Source organism: Salvelinus sp. IW2-2015, unplaced genomic scaffold (assembly GCF_002910315.2).
Source record: "Salvelinus sp. IW2-2015 unplaced genomic scaffold, ASM291031v2 Un_scaffold809, whole genome shotgun sequence".
Lineage (NCBI taxonomy): Eukaryota > Metazoa > Chordata > Actinopteri > Salmoniformes > Salmonidae > Salvelinus > Salvelinus sp. IW2-2015.
The window spans coordinates 86,805-106,417 of record NW_019942619.1 but is presented as its reverse complement, the minus strand read 5'-3'; the positions used below and the strand labels follow the sequence as shown (position 1 = coordinate 106,417).

The window sequence follows — 19,613 nt, the reverse complement described above, 5'->3', positions numbered from 1 at the left end:
TGTTCGTGCCTCTAGTTGATGTGCTGACTTGCGCTCAGCATGACTAGTACTAGAGACACGTGTGGATGAGATCCTGTTATTGCAATAGAAATTAATTACAACAAAAACCAGCGCATGCAATAAAAAAACACTAAACCACCACAATGCACTCCCACAGCCGAATTACGATCACCCATTGAGAGGCTCAGTAGAGCATATCACTTCCTTCCTTCGCCAGCAGCGGCAGTCACTTTATGGTATTCTCTCATCTCATTACAAGATGGTAAAGTACTATTCAACCAGAGACATACTTAGTCAATATTCATACTACTTATTCCATATCTCTCTATAAAATCACACTGAACAATGAACCTAATTCCAGCAACTCAACTAACATGCCTTGCACCCAAAAAAAACATGATATAAAAAGAAGCTTAGTACTTTCCTATAACCAGTGAAACAACAAAAGTACTTGAACAATCCAGTTTACGGTGCGCCCACAGCTGCTGCCGATAAACAATCTCTTAATGTTAGAGTACCCAAAATGTAACTGGATTAGATGATAATTGACATTGTTTAAAATCACATGGTAATTTGTTAAATATATATGTCTGCCTAAGAAGACGCATAAGAAAGTTTCTCCCCACTACGGATTCGCTGTAATATGCTCAGACAAGTGGATAGGCCGTGGGATGGCATCATGGTAGCGTGGAACCTAACTATGGGAACAGAGAGGCACGTGTCGGTGGCAGTGAGACCATTTAACGGCTGAGCTAAAATATTTATAGGATACACCAAACGCTGTCACCACATGCACGACTCACCTACCCTAAACCTAATATACCGCTAACCAACCCAACCAAGCTACAGATGGCTGAAAACACAACACCACCTTATAGGTGCCACACAAAAATACGACTAGGCCGGCACAATTCAGAACGTCCAGGGTCTCAAATCAACTAAAGGAGTCATGTCATCAACATACTTTAAATAATCAACAAACCAAAGAAGTTTACTTCACAGCGCAAGGAACAGCAGTTGAAATCATTCCCCACACACCATGCCAAAAACAACTACAACACACGCTCAAATATCATCACACGCAACACACACACAACACCACACACACAACACACACCACACAGAGTGACTTTACCATTGTCTGATCCACATAACTTATCAACAAGGGCAGCACACCGCACTTTATACACGACACAACACACCCGCTACAAAAACGAACATCGTAAACTCAATGTCCAATATCAGGCTTACTGGGAAGAAGACGTCCCACCTCTCTTTCTTGTCACATCACACATGGCCAAACAACAAATCACACGAAGCAACCAGCAACAGATTCACATTGGGAGCGGAACAAACCAGACTAGCCAAAACACTTAAACTCACATCATAGCATCACCTATGATTTAATACAGTCATATGGCAGGAAGGCACAGGTAACAGGGATCTCGTATCTCGACCATCGAAGAGAAACGATGAAACAATCCGATGAGCTTGACTGCCTGTAAACTAAAAAAAAGGGTTTGAAAAGTACCATAGTGTGAGAGTCGATGAAAGGAGAAGCTTATATTCCGAATGATGAATCACTATCATCAGGCTATGGAGTACTCACTGTGGTGAACCCACAATAGTCACACGCAATGATGTAAGAAGAGACACTTGTCATGTATTGTGCGATGTAGACTCATACTAAGAAAGAATGAAATAGAATGAGTGGGAGTAATAGTGATAACTCTATGAAGTGAAGACAGCTGAACTGATGCATTACAAAAAGGCCACAAGATAGAATGGAGGCGCTGTACGCAATCACATAGCAAAACAACAAGCTATATACCGGAAAGCTCGCCTCTGCAGTTGGTTCCTATTCAGCACATACACCCTAAGATCCCAAACCGGTTTTTGTAAGTGTAACCAAGGACTCTCAAAATCAACATTGTACACAACGCGCCTTGGTCACCAACGAACACACTGGCACCTGTACTCGATTGTAACAAGCAGAATCAATGCTACCACCTCTCCTAACGATTCATAAACCCTATACACCGGCAGGTATGCACTACAAACACACACAGTGCACCTGGGCGTGTGTGTGACACCCTTGCTAATCAGGACAGGCAAGCTTCGCTGAGGGCATGAGACGATGCAAGCTAAAGCAGCGAGCGGTCTTGGGCTGGAGCCACAGCGAGTACAGCAGCTTGTACAGACCGGAAGGACAGCCCTGCGGCAGGAGGCAGCTCCCCGCCTCACCATCAAGCTCTCGGTTAGACAAACGAGGGAAAAGAAACGGAGCAACAAAGACACACTGGGGTGCACAAGAAAGCCAGACGCTGACACGGGAACGAAGGAAAGAGATGGCAGGGATGAGAAATAACAAAGGACAGCAACCAGGACGAGAGCAATAAACCTTAAAAGGGGACATATCACAACACCATTATTGCAACCTCTATTAATAATCCAGCATTACTCACAACAAATACGTCAAAAAATGATGAAAACAGCAGGTATTATCTGTTCTTGTACAACAAAACTGTATTTCTTTTGATTAACATCTTCCAAGTGAGCATTGGTGAGTCTGGTGTGCATTGTGTCGTTTTAAACAACAGAGCTGGCAAAGGTTAGAACTAACCATCGAGGAGGCTGACAGGCTGGAATACAGTAGGACTTATACCATACGCAAAAAATTCCCTGGCGGGGGTTTTGGGGGGGAAATTTAAGCATCCCTTCAAATAACAAACTCCTCCCAATCCCAAGGGGCCGCCACAGTTCGCCTGGCCTCACCTTCGTGACCTTGTGGTGGTCAGAGTGGAGCGTGCGGAACAGCTAGCTCCAGGCTAATCATCACAGCTCACAATGAGCAGCCGCCATGCAACGACCAAAGTACCCGTGTGGGTGGAGTAGGTCGTACTCCGAACGCCGTCGCTTCGGCAGCCAACCAGGGGATCACGCCTGCCGGCTCAGGATAGTGATCTGGCAGGGTCGACGAGGAACCAGGCTTAGCACAGGAACTACGAGGTAATCAATTTGGGTCTTATGGTAGTCCTGCGCCACCCTGGGTGTCACCGCAACACAACCTTAATTTCATGTCATAATCAATCACATTTTATTGGTCACATTAAGCATCGGTTGCAAAGATGTTTAGGAGTGAGGACAATGACTTGTGAACTCTAGTCTGCTGACCAATGCAGTATATCTAACAAGTAATCAAGTAGTAGTCAGTAGAATGTTGGAACGCACGCCGCACGTACAAATCATGAGATCCGCTACGTTTGAGAGAACGATATATCAGTCGGATGGCACCGATGAGAGATGATCATGCAACATCACTGCCACAACTACACACATAGACACGAGTATAGAATTTTTTTTACAGCTACCTTACATCAGGTCCTTCATAGCTTGATGCTCACACTACTAGATTAATCAGACACCATAATACTGTTGTGCCTTTACGAGAAGTATGGGATGAGTAGAGATAGACGGGGTAGAACAGGCGTCGAAAGGGATAATGATTATGATCCACTTTAACGAATGGGACATTGGTTACATGCAATGAAGATACAATCCAGAGGTTTAGATTGTGGTACCCTTATTCACAGAATGAGAGCCAAGGGTTATTGTTACACACAGGTGATCAGAGATTGCTTGTAGATCTATCGAGAAACTAAGACATAACAACTGTGACGAGAATAGAACCATTTTGTAGAGTGAGCAGACGAGTGTGTTCGACAGCATTGCAGTGCAGCTTTGCCTCTGCATCTACCCGCACTTCCTCGCTCCATAGGAGAGAAACAAAGAAGTTAGAGCTGTGCTAGGTCGTAATGCAAAATAGACATACTCACCTTTCAAAGAGAAAACACTAACTCAGCGCTGAAGCGTGACGCGACTGTTACACTATTGCACCAGTTGATACTGCTAACATCGTGTACTGATGGTCCTCAATGCTCCCATATTTGCGAAGAACTATCAGTGGCGTGAGATGGGTTGGGAGCTCGAGGAGAAATGGGAACTACTCTACACACTGGAGACGGTACAGCAAGGCTTCATAGGTCCGTCGTGTCTAGTCAGCGTAGAGACGGGAGAGAGCGAGATGTCGTGCCGCGCGTCTCGTTTGCAGACCGAAAGAGGCTAAAGAAAATTCACCTCTACGATGATCTGTGGTTAGCGTAGAAGGCAGAATAGATATATTCGTCACTCACTGGGTTTCATAGAGAGACTCCCGGATTGGCATCTCACCATCTCTCGAACTGTACTGCAGCCCGCTCAATGTTTTAGTTGTGAAGCACAATAACACAGGCCATAGCAACAGAAACGTTAGAAGCGAGTGCTACATCGTCTGACTGCCCTATAGTCTTTTTGATACGCCACTTTGAATAGAAAAGCACGTGTGGGTTGGTAAGGTAGAGCACGTATTATGTGCGGTCTACCCTCCCCCCCACCTGCGGGTCGGCCCGTTACTTACAGTAAGGTATACCTCCCAGGAACCCTTAGTTGGGTCGTGGGTTGATGTTAAATATCAGCAACTAGCTTGGGTACGAAAGAGGAACGTAATACATGGTGAGATCACAATGTTGAGCCTCAGAAAAAAGCGCGAAGGGCGGTCTATTCTTCACTCAACGCTCTAAAACGGGGTGTTAAATTTACCCTCCTGGTATGTCCACATAGAAAATTGGTTCACTCCGTAGGGGACAGCGAAGACCCTTGTTGGCAAAGTGTTTAATTTTGCGTAGATATATCGGTGCTATGGTCGCGAAGGCTGGACCTATCGAATGCGACGATGGTCAAGTGAGTCTTGGTAATAAGAATAGGCTTATTAGGGCGAAGAGAGTAGGGGATACAAGGATGCTCGTGAAGCATATCCTTTGACTACATACTAATAGTCGTTCTAGCCTCAGTTCCCTTCGGTATGTAGCGTGGTGAGAAAAAAGGACAATGGTGAGCCCCCAAGTACTACAACCAGCTGCTGGGAAAATAGTGTCAAGATAATCGAGCTAAACAGGGGTTTAGGATAGCATGGGATGTTGAAGTATTGTGGGTAAGTCTCAACACAGATCTCCGTACCATCTCACCACCAGCTCTCACGGGAGCCTTAGACGCATAGAAATGCTTGAGGAACCACGGCTGAGGGATGCCGTCGGCCCGGCCAGCCTTGCGAAGTATAAAAAATGCTTTATACTCACAGTTGGCCACGGGTGAAAGGAGAGCCTCGCAGGAATTGGAGTAGCACAAGAGCAGGACCATGTCGTGCACTCGTAATTGTCCCAAACGAGACAAAGAATAGCTTATGTCGTTAGGACTGAAGTGACACCAAATCTGGAAGATGTCGCGTCTCTGAAATTGATGGCCTTTCTAATCTAAATCATCACACACACTGCATCCTGGTGCCATCTGATAGTAATACGATCGTTGGGGGCTCGTCAAACAAGTTCAGCAGACGTGACAGTGATAGGGACACGAATCACAGGGCTTAGTTGCATGAAGAGGCTGCCTGACTAAGTTGGTAGTGAGGTGATGGATAACTCATATAACCTTCTCTCAGCAACAACTTACTGCATACCAGAAGCCAGAATGTTGCATCACAACAGGCGATGTGAATGAGGAATGGATGTTCCAGAATAATTATGCCTAATGCCCCCTATACCCTCATTGCAAATCGGCACACACTATGAAATCATAGCGAAGTCAACACACAACATAGCATTATCCCACAGCCGTACATTTTAAGACTAGTGCCCCCATACCACAATCTTACATGTCAAAGCAAAAACGTGACCATCATAGTCAACGCTCCGAAATCCCTCCGTTACTTAGATCGACTCAAGGCTCGATATATACGTGAACTCTCAACGATCAGACGTCGGATGCATACAGAGCAGAGTAAACGACCATGTGATAGCGTAGAAAGGAGTGAAGTGTTAGTCAAACTATAAGATAGGAAAGCACTCAAACCAAGGGGAGGATGAGTGCTTGGAAAACCATTGTTTTCCCATTCGCATCGTAGATGCTACATGTAGAAATACTTTCTCGAAGGATGCAAGGATACTCGAACGTGATGTCGCTAATTGAGAGAGAGTCTGTTGATCAGTGCCACGGGACCACATTTCCTACGCGACAATAAAGAATTCACCTAAATCAGAACACAGCGTACAACGATAGAAGATCTTATTATGGCAGAGCGGACTCCATAAACAGATCTGTATTGTGAGCAACAGGCCTATCTGTTCAGATACACACGTCGACTAGCGGACAAGGTTAGACAATCACAGCAGGCACCAGTTGTACAAGTATAAAGTGAGCGCTCAAAAGGTTTTTGTTATTCCCACCCGCGGGCGAGTTTGGACAAGACCTGCATTTAGTTCTAAGTGATGAGCCTGAATTGCAGCATGTGCAAAATCTCCAGTGACAGGATGTAAGTACGGACAGTGTGATAAGTAGCATATGAGTACGACATGTCTGAGATGGGGATAAGGAACTTTAGAGGAGCGTGTAACATAGTGTTATAAGAACTGTTAAGGTTGAGTCTAATGAAAAGACACTGCGAGTACAGGAATAAGATAAATTGAGTTGCGAGATCCTCCACACCAGAAATTAAAGTCCTGCTGTCGTAGGTCTAGCAAGTGAGCTAGGGGGTGCTAAGAATGCTCTAGTATTGCTTATTCAGAATTCCCCTCTTTGCATGGAATTGAGATGGGCTTCCCAACAAGGCTGTGTCCGAGGATATGGAAGTATCCTAATAGTATGTAATATGAGGCCTTATTCCGTATAAGTTGCTCTGAGTAGTATGACCCAGCAAACAGATAAAGTCAAATCCTAATTAACCAATTTCATAGTGAATTGACTGGTAGGAGTGTTTCATCTTCTGCCTCATAGTGAAGTGATTTTAGGGTTCAACATTCACGCATAATCCATAAGACACAATATTTAGTAATCACATAAAAGATTCATCGACATCATCCATGCTAGAACATCCTCCCACGGACTCACGAAATCCCACGCCTATCAAGACGAATGTTGGTCGATGAACTCGCGTGGTCCATCCAGTATCGCACTTGAAGCACCTTACCCATAAGCAGAACTGATACCGATGCAAATAACACCTAATGAACTGCGATCTCAAGGGGAACAAACATCATATTATGCGGGTAGAGGGGGCTATATGCCCCACACTCACATATTCTTAGTATGTGTTTAGTATGTGTTTCAGTCAACTCAGTCACCTAAGGCCTTTAGGGTAGGGGGAACGAGGGTGCCTGAGGTGTGTTGGGAAATGGGGAAGTACACCCGAGCCCTGTTAAGTGTGTGGATAGCCGCTGGCTAATTTCCAGCACCCTTTTTTAACCTTCTTGCCCAAAGGATAATGTGGTGAGGATCATCTAGCAGTTCAATCATCAGACGAGCAAGCGCATCGAGCACACAAACAATAAAAGCGACAAGGCTGACTGAGTAATCGCGTGCTAGGAAGCCTCTGAAATATTGGCACCCCGAGAGGGCGGCTCGTCGCGGCCTATTCATAAGCCGCGAAGTGAAGATGGTCTCCTCGATATGAAGATAGGTTAGTGACAAGGCAAGCGCAGTGAGACACGCGGCATTTGATGTGAGAAATACGAGTGGAATCGACGCTGCATAGGTTTGTATTATGCAGTGTGGAGAGACCATCGATGTGTAAGGTGATGAATAGGTAAGGGGCCGCGCAACTCGAAGAGGCACTGATGTAATATAGGTCTAAGTGAAGGTGACAACAAGAAGTACGGACACTAAATGGGATAAGAAAGAAATCCGCTGAGGAAACCAAGCTGGAGACTAATTATTTGTGTAAGATGGCTCGTGAGGAGGAGGCGAGTATCTATTGGGCGGTGCGATTCACACAAAGGGCTGACGGAACTGTTTGCAACTAGACACAGAGGGGGTAACACAAGAGACCCACACGTAAAAGCTCCTGTGCCTTGTCTGGAAGGCACAGTGGGTAAACAGCTATAGCAACTGATGCTGAAGGATGGTGTGTGTCCAATTGATAGCTCTGATCCTGAAGACTTAAAGCTTAATTTGATTGCTTTGCGGAACAGGCTATGAGCACCTTACGGTCTTAGGTGTTAGATGCATCTTGGAGCAGGCTTACACATAACCAGCACATATTGTACGGTCTTGCGCACGCCAAGTAGCTAGTAATTAAAAATAAGCAAAGCATGGTTTGGAACTGGTTTGGAAAGTAATGCCAGAATACCAAAGTTTTGGGCGAAAAATGCTGAGCAAATACTATGCGCCAGCAGGGTTTTGAGAACGCTATATCGGAGTAGATGGTGTCTCTTAAATATAACTCCTCATGAAGAAGCCATACTTTCATCATAAGTGAATGTGGTGGTCGTTCGCCCTGCTAGTGGTCGTACAGCGCGGCATGATGCGTGCATGCGTCGCAGATGTGGCTCGTGGCTGTTCGACGGCGTTGCTCGCTGATGTCTGTGAATGTGCTGACAGTAGATCCATGTGTCGCAAGCCTTCAAGGGCTCTCAGCGAACAGCAGTCACTGTGGTAAACTGACCATTGCAGATATAATGAAATTTAGGTCCGAGATTGGCTGTTCCTTTACCACTCAACCAGTACAGTGAAACCAGAAGACGATGAAGCACTTTTAAGTATTGTTCAGTCGCATCTACGGTTCCGTCGGTCGACTCCTCATCCCACCACATTGGAGTATCATTTAGAGTGAGTGTAAGAGAAAAGGAGGTATGAGAGAGTCACTCTCTGAATCTAGAAGTTAAACATGGTCAAGGGTGTCTGATGCTGCGTCTGTCCATAGTCTCTCTGTTGCGCCCTCCGCAGAAGTTCACAGAGGTAATTACATAGAACTATCCATAGAGAGACTTTGGCCTTTGACCCTTGTGTGGCCTGATGTTGCGGAGTTTGATAGGTAGATTGGGACAACTTCTTAGGGATGTCCTAGTATTTTCTATGTCAGCTATATCAAGAGTCTCTGTCTCGATTACATTATCTGCACCAGCCTCCCTAGAAACACAGGATGCCTGCAGGTGTAATCTTGTGTTCAGAGTATATGTAAAATACAGATCTCACTGTCCAATTGAGGTTTATGATGCTATTTGCGTATCAGAGGTGCGTTGGTGGTGGAGTGCGTTTAGGGATGGCGGGAGAAGACGTAGGAGGCGGCGTATCAAATTCAATTATGTAAACTATGAATTCTCACATAATATATCATATGTAATGAAGTCTTTCTCTCGGGTATCAAGATATATGTTTGTGCTTCGTCTGGAAACATTTGATTGTAAGGAATTCTCACGCAGCAGGTGAGAGAGAGCAAGGAGCCTGTCCTTCTGTTGTATAGATATTCTGCTTGTATCTTTTATAATGAAAACATACCGAACTAACATGCCTCTTGACCAATATGGAAGCTGTCGAAGTAGGGAGCACTAATTCTTATGTTTGTCTGCTTCTATATAACTTCCTTAATATAGACAGGGTTCATGCAAGTGAACTGAGATTGAGATTGTTCGATCTGTCGCGGTGCGGGAATCGCTGCATATAACAAATATAAGCAAGTGTTGGCTGTAACCCAGTAGACCCCAGAACATTAGTCTGATGAGAATGCAAAGGATATTGCGAGTTTCAAGCGTCCACAGCTATGGAGAGGAAGATATGCTTGTGGGTGATTTAGATGCGAGCGAACTGTTGCAACACAAAGGTAACTCAGTATGATACGATATGTATTACTGAACTGAGCAATGAATAAACCGCGCTATAAGCTCACTGGATTGCTAAACTAATAAACCTGGTCTGTGTTATTAGCAAATAGATATATGAGGACAGATTATCAGAGCGGGCTAGCTTCAAATGCCCTCTCGATAGGAGCCTCCAGCAGAACATGCGAGCGCAGGGGGGTACCTCGATGTGCCCCGTATTCGAGCTGATCACCGTGAAAACAATGAAACTGCACTGTTGAAACTGTGACCGCCTTGCCTGACAAATACAAGAGTGATTCATGATTATCATCGACTCTGTACTCATCTTCCGTGGCTGCGTTACATTTCCACCACAGAGCCTCCTGGTTTGTTCTTGGGTGGGGGGCCTTTCTTGGTCTGGAGAGAATGGGCGATCAAATTGTAGTGGTGGAAATGAGAAGCGAGCAGCTAAGCACACCACCTGCATTGCGGCGAGAGTTGTATCATCTGTGTCTAGCGAATGCATAGACATGCACTTTTGTAGTCGTCTAAAAGATGGAGCTATGAGTTCTGCATCATGACATCTCACCACGACAAAAAACTCTACCAATAACAGATTCCAGGTACACAGGCACAGGAGCACTGCTAGTCTAACAGTACTAAGTCGTAAGATTACCGGATACACTTTAATGAGAAAAGCTATATGAGCGACAGTGCAACCGCTTGAACTAGTTCTTTAAGCCTCCTTCACCTACTGCCTCGTCACCTTGAAAATCTATAAAAAAATATGGATCTCCAGTCGTACTTCGCCAAAGAAGAAGTCTGCAGCTCATCCAGCGAGATAACAATGGTGAGGCAAGAACATAAAAGAATAGGACACCTACAATATTACGCCAGAAACTCGCTGATCAAACAGCTGTGTATGCGGACTGTATTTTTGTGGGAAAAGAGAGTAAGTCTACACATACTCATCATTTCACTGGCAAAAAATAAAACACGAATTAGACTGGAACGCTATTGCTCGTCTAAGAGAATAACGGTACTTTGTATGCAGAATTAGAAGGTCGCTGAGGTTGTCAATAGATTCGCTAAACGAGTTAAATAAAGCTATATTTGATGCAACAGCATGGTATGTCAACATATGGTCACGCCTGATCATCGCCGAGGATATCACATAGTCATTCCAATTCCTTCGATGCCTCCTATGGAGGAGATCCCCTTGAAGAAGCGTATGAGCATCCACAGGTCATACACACGTCTATCTGAAGAGAGACATCTAGGAACGCCAGTTGTCTACGAGATATGTTAGTGCCCTTGGAACCAATACAGTAACAGGTTTGCGAGATCATCGGACTACCAAAAATAGCTTCTCTATGTGGACCGCGACGCCGCAAACCATTTGCACACCCGTTTTTTTCTATAGAAGTACAGTAAGTATATATCCCTGCTCCTCGAGCTGATCCTCGCTCAATTTCTCCCCTCAAGACAGGAAGTCTAGCGAGCAACCGACCTTATCACCGGCCCGGCAGGCCACAATCAGCAAATGCTTCCCTTTGTCGGTAGAACTGTCTGCTGTGTTTCTGTTTTTTCTTTTCTGACTGTTTCTGTGAGTGAGTGAGTGCGTATATGTTTTCTCAGTCCCCCAGCAAGACCACAGTCTTTGACCATCGTAGGTTAAACCCGCGTCTTCCTGTCAGGAACCAACGACTCCCCCTGTGTGGTCATTACTCACACCATCATCTGGGCGTCGGCATGGGTTATGAGGCTCAAAGGTTCGCACGCTGGGCAAACCTGTTAGTGGAAGGTCTTGTATAACTGGTCAAGATGGATGGTTGCTCCTGCTTACAACGTCGCTCCTCCTGGAACAACGCTTCAAAGATACTTTTGATGTCCTCATGTGCCTCATGCACACCCCCCTAATGAGCTCCTGGAAATGTGAATAGATGTTCTACTAAATTTTTTGTTTGTTCAATACACACTGCCAATACCTGTGTTGACTCTTGTCTAGCCAATCCTTGTTCTCAAGGACCACATATGAATATCCAGACTTTGTGCTGTTCGCTGATACGTGCTCAGGATCAATATAGATTACATGGTGTATGTATGCTTTTCAAGTTTATGTGTGGCCTTTAAAAAAGAAAGAAAATTGAGTTGAACATTAAGATGACTATCTCAACAGCATGTAGAAATAATAGATCCCCCAAAAAATACTAGCACTAGTTCCTAAAGAGCGGCAGAGCGAAGGTGGCCATCTCTGTCGGTCCCACATTATATCACTATACATAAACAAGGTTCTTAAATGAGACTTGGGAAATTAAATTATCGATACAGCAATATCGACATGGATCATGAAATAATAAAAAACCTTACATGTGTTTTCTCAAAACCGCAAGGACAATCAAATGAGATCAAACTTAATGCTACTCAGTTGATAGACATCTTTGGCTGAGCCCAGTGAGACATACCTTTGACCTTCTCTTGCGGCGATCAGACAGTTGCGGGTGGCTAGGATCCTTAGCTGAACGAGGCTGATTGGATAGATCTCCATCCCCGGGCACCTGCAAGACAACCCCCCACCAAAGGGAGAGAGAGAGTGGAACTACAGAGCATTAATACTGTGTGTTTCAACAATATGTGTGCCTTCAAGTGAGTGAAGTATAGTGCCGTGTGTTATAAGCAGGAATGGCTATCCTGCTTTTATTATACTTACTCTTTGTTAATACATATTTGCTCCTTCTGCAGTGGATCCACGACTTAAGTGATAAGAGCTAGTTGCGCGAGGTATGCACTCTGGAGGAGATGTTAACGTATGATAAGTCAGTTCGAGTGCAAGTAGAATGCATAGGGCTGTATGATGTATGCAATCGGGTAAGCCATATGATCCGTGTGATTATAGTATGTATATGTTTAGTGTGGTGTGCTGTCTATGATTGTGTGTTGGTGTGTGTTGTTGTATTAGACTGAGCTGGCTTGCTGCTTGTGTGTGCGGAGGTGATGGGGTACTGGGTTGTCGTGTGTGTGGGTGTGTGTGTGATCGTGTGTGTTGTGTGTCTTTGGTGACTCAGTGTGTGGAGTTGAGTGTTGAGCGTCTGTACGGTGCGGGTTAGGGGAATAATATACAAGGCCATTGGAGGGTCGCATATCATTGCTGATGAATCGATCGGACATAATAATTATTTTTTCATATATATGTAAGTAACACCCCGCACAAGACGTTTTGTCAAAATGCTAAGTACTAGGAGGGTCATGACGATACGTATATACCTCAATTATTTTGACTCGTCTCTATTAATCAAGGCATTTGGCCCTAATACCATGTATTTCCAATTGATGCCATGTGATCCATAAATAAGTGTGTGTGTGAGGAATGAAGTTTAAGTTGCCCGAAGACATGATCTTGGGTTCAAAGTTTTTAGCATTTCCCCATATGGTTAAGGGTTTGGCGGAGGGGAAGCTGAATCTAGATCTGTACCTAGGGGAAACTTCACCCAGAGCGTAAGCAGTAAGCTCCCTACTTACATTCAGCGTACTACACAGTATGAGGTAGTGAGGCTCGCTTCTCACACATGCCCAGTTAGGAGTCGAGGGAACTCAACACATCGCCCCATTGAGGGGACGAGAAGTGGGCATACAGCTTAGGCACCGTAAACGTATCTATCGAGTCCTTACGCGACGGAGCGTTTGCCGAGGTTCATAGGGTATCAGGGTGTCACAGCGGGGTTAGCTGCGAGACTCATGTTTTCATGCATCTTGGCGAAAGTACTCAATGTGCGTCCTCTACATCTTCCCTAGCCTCTTGGTGCGATGCGTCAGGGTTTATGGCGAAGAATGGAGCCACCTGTTATGGAGGCTTTTTCGGCAGGGTAAGCGTATCCTAGAGTAAGTCGCGTATAGAACTGCGACTAGATGTATAGGGGATTATGAGTGGGATGAGTAGATAAGAAATAATATTTTTAGGTATTCGCCACTTAGGTAATTTATGACAGAAGATAAAGCGTAGATCGATGGTGAACTGTAGTTTGTTATTTACAGTGTATTGTACGCGTGCGGTGGCATAGATGGTGGGTTGACCTGCGTATTGTGCTGGTGTGTGCTCGAGTGTGTTAGTGTGCTAAGTGCGGTGGTTGTGGTGTGTGGTGGGGGTCGAGGTGTATTGCGGTCGGTGTGGGTGGTTGATGTGTTGCTCCGGTGTGGTGTTCTGTGTGATTCTATGGGGGATCAGCAAAGTTATATGTCATCCAGGGAAAAGCTGTAGTCTGCTTTAGTGCCCCTCGTAAGGAACTGTTTCCTTCTACCCGTCTGGTCCGACTAAGCTGGGATCAAATGGAGGCTATTTATACCGCTATAACGTGGGATGGCGGGAGAGCATATGGAGTGGAGGGAGGGTAGAAGGGGAGGGAGGGAGCGGAGCGAGGTAGGGAGGAGGAGAGGGAGGGAGGTAGGGAAAGGGGAGCGGAGGGAGGGAGGGAGGGAGGGAAGGGAGGGAGGAGGGAAAGGGAAAAGGGGTTTGGTTTAGGTTTAGTAGTACAGGGGGAAGCGAGCAAGGTTGGAGGAACACACACACACACACACACACACACACACACACACACACACACACACACACACACACACACACACACACACACACACCCCTGTGGCGTGACCATCCCAAAGTAAGGCTAAACTTTTATTAGTGTGCCGTAACAAGGTTCCATTTTCCGAAGGATAATGAGTGTCCCTGCCGCTGGCCGATTGTTCTGGCTCCGATCATTCCACTTTAGGTTACCTGGTGCTGCATCTGGGAATAATAAAACACTGGGACATGGAAACATCATTTCCCTCTGCACTTCTCCTGTCCCCAGTCCCAGTACCTATCCGTATCCTATCCCTACCCTTCTGTAGCCACTTCCAATACAGTCTAGTCCACTTTTAATAAATGTAAAGGCTTAGGACTGTCATCACCAGTGAGTATTACAACTGAATTGCACAATTGCATGAACAATGCTAAACAAAGAGGGGAAGGCCTTGAAGGCCACGTGTAGAAAATAGAGGCTGAAGTTGGAATGGAGCACTGTTGGTAGACTGCTCCAAAAACACAACGGCTATTTGAGACTTAAAGGTTAGAGTTGTGAATGGGCGGTGTGTGTGTGCGCACACGTGTGTGCATGCTTGGGTGCATTTATGTGTGTGTGTGACTGACTGATGTCCTAGGTAATTCTGTACTGTTCTACGACAGCTTTCTAAGCGGTCTACCAGGTGAGGCCAGAGCATAGCCTTGAGCCATTGATTAGTCCATCAACCAGACCAGACTTTGCCAGCCAGCAGCTGAAGGATTGGATTAGCAGATCTCTCTGCTTCCACTTCCATTCAATCTGCTCTTTATTTCCGTTACTAGCTGGCTTCTTTCATGAGTAGTTCTACCTTTCAAACCCTTTCTGGAGAATAAGATGCCTCAGAATGTTGAACACCTGTTTAGACCATTCACTGTGTACCAGCACTGTACGTGCGTGTCTGCGTTTTTCAAATTTATTACAGGCCAACGTCTGATAATGAGCATGCCAGCATGTATTTCATCTGAAGAAGTGCATATTTGTTTAGGAAATCGGTGATTTTCTCACACCAGCCTCATAAGAGCATATAGGATAGATTAGAAACTTTGTCTAAAGAATAAAACGTTATTGTTCACAGACAGGCAGTAACTGTAAAATGTCTCCCGTCCTGTAGTTGTCTAGCAGACAGGGCCTCATTAAACAGAGCAGTACCAAGACAAAGAGATTTCCTGATGCGCTCGCTGCTTCTTAAATCATCAGTGGTCTCCGTCTTTCCGTCACAACATGGGGTCTGGGCACTAGACTGGCGTAGTTAGGTTACAGCCAGGAGAGAGAGCTGCATGTACTTAACAGGTTTTCACTCCCACAGAAAGTCTGACGGTGTGTGTGTGGGTTTCTGTCTTTGCACTTGCTCTAAGTGCTCACAGGGGCTTGTTATGGTCTGTCTTTAATGGCCTTAACACGAGGGGTTAATGGGAAAGCCTCCAGCCCTCAGGTGGAACGCTAACCCAGATGTTAGCTAGCTCCCCTTCTCTCTCTCTCTCTCTCTCTCTCTCTCTCTCTCTCTTTCTTTCTTGTTCTTTACCATTCTGTTTTTTTACTCCTTCTGGAATGAGTGATCGAGAGTACATCGTCATATCTCTCCTCTCCTCCCAGGCCTGCAGTGGTTGACCGCAGAGGAAGACTTGTCTTCATAAAAGGCGCCGCTAGTTAAATGAACAGATGAGTGTGGTGTAGTGATGGACGGGACAATTACAGACATTATAGACAGACTGGCCGTCGTTAAACAAGCCTGCTCATTAACTGTTTACAGGACAATAAGGTGTTGGCAGGAGAGAACACAGCAAATATACATCTAGTAGTTTGAGGTAAAAGTGAAGTTTGGAAGAGAAAGGTTGTTGTTACTGTCATGAAGGAATTAGACATGTAATTTTACTGTAGCTCTTAGTAAGTGTCTTTTGTCTCTAATCTAGAATGGTACAGCACATTTTCCATTTTATCTGGAGAAGATGGAGTTAGTTAGCTAACTCTCTCTAACTCTCTTTGTAGCTACCTCCTTTACTCTGTGTGGATGCCTGAGAGATAAGTGAGACACTGATGCATGAGGAACAGAGCAGATAAGAGATAATTGGAGATAATGAGACATGATTGGAGATTATTAGAGATTGTTAGAGCTGGGTGATGGATGGAGGTGCCTGGTAGTGGTGGGAAAGCATGGGAACAGAAGAGGAGAAGAGGACTAGAGGAGGAAAGCGGAGGAGTGCCGAGCAAAGGGACAATAACAGTGAAAACAGAACAGTATCCATCATCGTTAACGGCCTGGTGTCCCCCTCCTCTCTCTCCTTCCATCCCTACCTCCATCCCTCAGTCCCTGGTTCTCGGCAGTGCAGCTCTGTAATCTACTCTCCTGGTCTGTAATTAGGTGTTCACAGTGTGAGAGTAGGAGGAAGGAGGGATAGAGGGAGGGAGAGAGGGATGGAGAGAGGGAGGGGGCCAAGGACTCAGCGTAATAGGTGCCTCCAGGGAACAGCATCTGGTTTGGAGGGATGGGGGGGAAGAGGAGGGGAGAAGGAGGAGGGGAAGGGCAGAGAAGGGTTAGGGTATTTATGATCTCTCAGGATCACTGTGTACGGCTGCTCGTCTTTGTGCCTGTTTTATTATGTATGACACACACACTGTAGGTCAGGGGTCATCAACAGGCGGCCTGCGGGCCAAAACAGTCCCATAATGTTTTTTTCTTGCACCCCCAAAGATCTTTGAAAAAATATATAATAAAACAAAGAAATACACATTTTATTTTAGTTTGGGGTCAAAAAAAGACTGAAATCACCAGGAATTCAGTAAAAAATGTGTTTAATTTAGGAAATCTGTTCCCAAGTATTCCCACAAAATTATTTCAAAATAAAATCAATTTTTGGGCTTAGTTGTGGTCAATTTGCAGTGTACAAATTATTAGAATTATGTTCCGGCGCCCCAATCCTCCTCTCAGACAAAAATCGTCCCGTAACTGAATCTAGGTGTCTACCCCTGCTATAGGTGAAAACTAGCTTGGGAGGTCCCCATCTTTCTCTCCATCTCTCTCTCTCCATCTCTGTCCCTATCGTTCTCTCTCTAACACCGGGGGCCCCCACGCTCCGTGCGAAAATAACATTCCGTCTCCCGTTAGGGCTTCGTCCGAAAATAGAAGAACAGGTATTTAGGTGTAAGTGATACTTGATGGTTCAACTGAACCCTCCAATGGGTTTAGCAGAGCTACCTACCTACAGCCGTATAGTCTTACAACTATCCTACATTGATGAATGTGCACCACCAAAGAGGAAGGAGCTAGGGGTTGCTCCTGGACTGGACAGGGGCTCAGAGTGCAGGCAGGATGGGGTGAGAGTTCAGGTCAGTTCCATCTCTGTGGAAGGTAGAATCAGGTGGAGTAGGGAGGGCAGGTTAGYAGAGYAACGGGGGGGGGGGCGCTGTTCTCTTTTCCAGCACCATGGGAGAGCCAGGTGTGTGTTTGTGGGGAGGGGAGGAGAGGAAGGGTGCGGTCCTCCCCTACACTGTGGGGGGTAAAGAATGGTAGAGAGGATGAGTGTGTGTGAAATATTTTTTGGGGCGGGTAAGAGGGGTGTGGTTCGTTGCTTGTTTCCGTGTTAATGCTTGACAACAGGATTGGTCTGATACACAAACTCTAACACAGACACACAGAATAACACACACACACACTCACACACACACACGCTAATTACACCTCAGTTTGCTAATATGGGGATAGCAGGCATTCACCTGGGATTACGTTCTTTATAAATCTATTTTAGGAGATAAAAGGGATGCTTTAGCTGTGTGTTCATGCATTCATGCCTATTATATGTGTTTATATTGGACCGATGCTGTGTTTTCACTGTGTTTGTTTGGTGTTTTATGCTGAGGGAACTGTTTCTCAGTAGGACATTCGGGGAGATTCGGTGATTATTGGGAGAATTCCTGTGTGTGTGTGTGTGTGTGTGTGCGCCCCTGTTAATGGTTGAGGCTGGTCTTGTCGTGTCCTTCTCTCTGTCCTTCCTGATGAATGACCAGTGAAGATATGCCAGGGGCCACCTTTTCTTTTCCTCTCTCTGTCCCTCTCTCTCCACCTCTATCATGGTTCCTGCCCTCCTTGGCCCGGACCACTTGGCCATATAGCACATGATGAATAACCTTGTCCGAGACCTGAAGACTTGCATTAGCTGGCTCCCCAAGCTAATTCCTAGACTTTTTTTAGCTCAGAGGCCTAACACAGTCCTGTAGCCTGCAGATGATGCAGGTTCAAGGCCTTGTCAGCTGGTTTATAGGTTGCCAATTGGTTTTTACGAGATGTACCGTGTGTGTGTATATAAAGAGGAAACATAGAGTAAATCATTTGAGGCGAGCGGGAGCCAAAAGGGGGTAATTTTAAAACCACCCCACCATCTGAAATATTCACTAACACAGAAGACACAGACATCAACAGAGAAAGAGAGAGAGAGAGAGAGAGAGAGAGAGAGAGAGAGAGAGAATGGTAAAGGTAGAAAGACAGAGAGGGAGAGTGAGCGAGAGAAGAAGGGAAGAATAGATGGAGAGATGGAGAGAAAAATAGATGAAGAGATGGAGAGAAGAAGAGATGGAGAGAAGAAGAGATGGAGAGATGAAGAGATGAAGAGATGGAGAGAAGAAGAGATGGAGAGATGAAGAGATGAAGAGATGGAGAGAAGAAGAGATGAAGAGATGGAGAGAAGAAGAGATGAAGAGATGGAGAGAAGAAGAGATGGAGAGAAGAAGATATGAAGAGATGAAGATATAAAGAGATGAAGAGATGGAGAGGAGAAGAGAAGAAGATATGAAGAGATGAAGAGATGAAGAGATGGAGAGATGAAGAGATGGAGAGATGAAGAGATGGAGAGATGAAGAGAAGAAGATATGAAGAGATGGAGAGATGGAGAGATGGAGAGAAGAAGATATGAAGATATGAAGAGATGAAGAGATGGAGAGAAGAAGAGATGGAGAGAGAAAGAGGTGTTGGTACTAACAATTCTGTGTTGCTCATGAATAATTCAATAGATGGATCGAGGGTTGTAAAATATTCACGTTAAATCGCTGGGACATCAGTCCCCTGTGTGTGTGTCCTCTGATGTTCAGAGCTCCTGATAACTGCAGTCCGGATGTCCCAGATACACATCAGGCTAGACCTAACTTCAGTCATTGAGGCCAGGGTATAGGTGTGTGTGTGTTGTGCGTTTGTTGTGTGTGTGGAGTGGGACTGGTCTGGTTATTATGAATTGATACAGCATGAATAAGACATTACAGTGTGGTCTAGATCCGTCATGAGGACACACACACAGGGACTTCACTTACGGAGCTGTGTGTGTGTGTGTGTGTGTGTGTGTGTGTGTGTGTGTGTGTGTGTGTGTGTGTG

General features: G+C 45.3%; 1 pseudogene; it reads left to right on the top strand.

The window, feature by feature from the left end:
• The window catches only part of LOC112068978 (slit homolog 2 protein-like), a 108,763-nt pseudogene that overhangs the window by 20,174 nt on the left and 68,976 nt on the right, over positions 1 to 19,613 (top strand).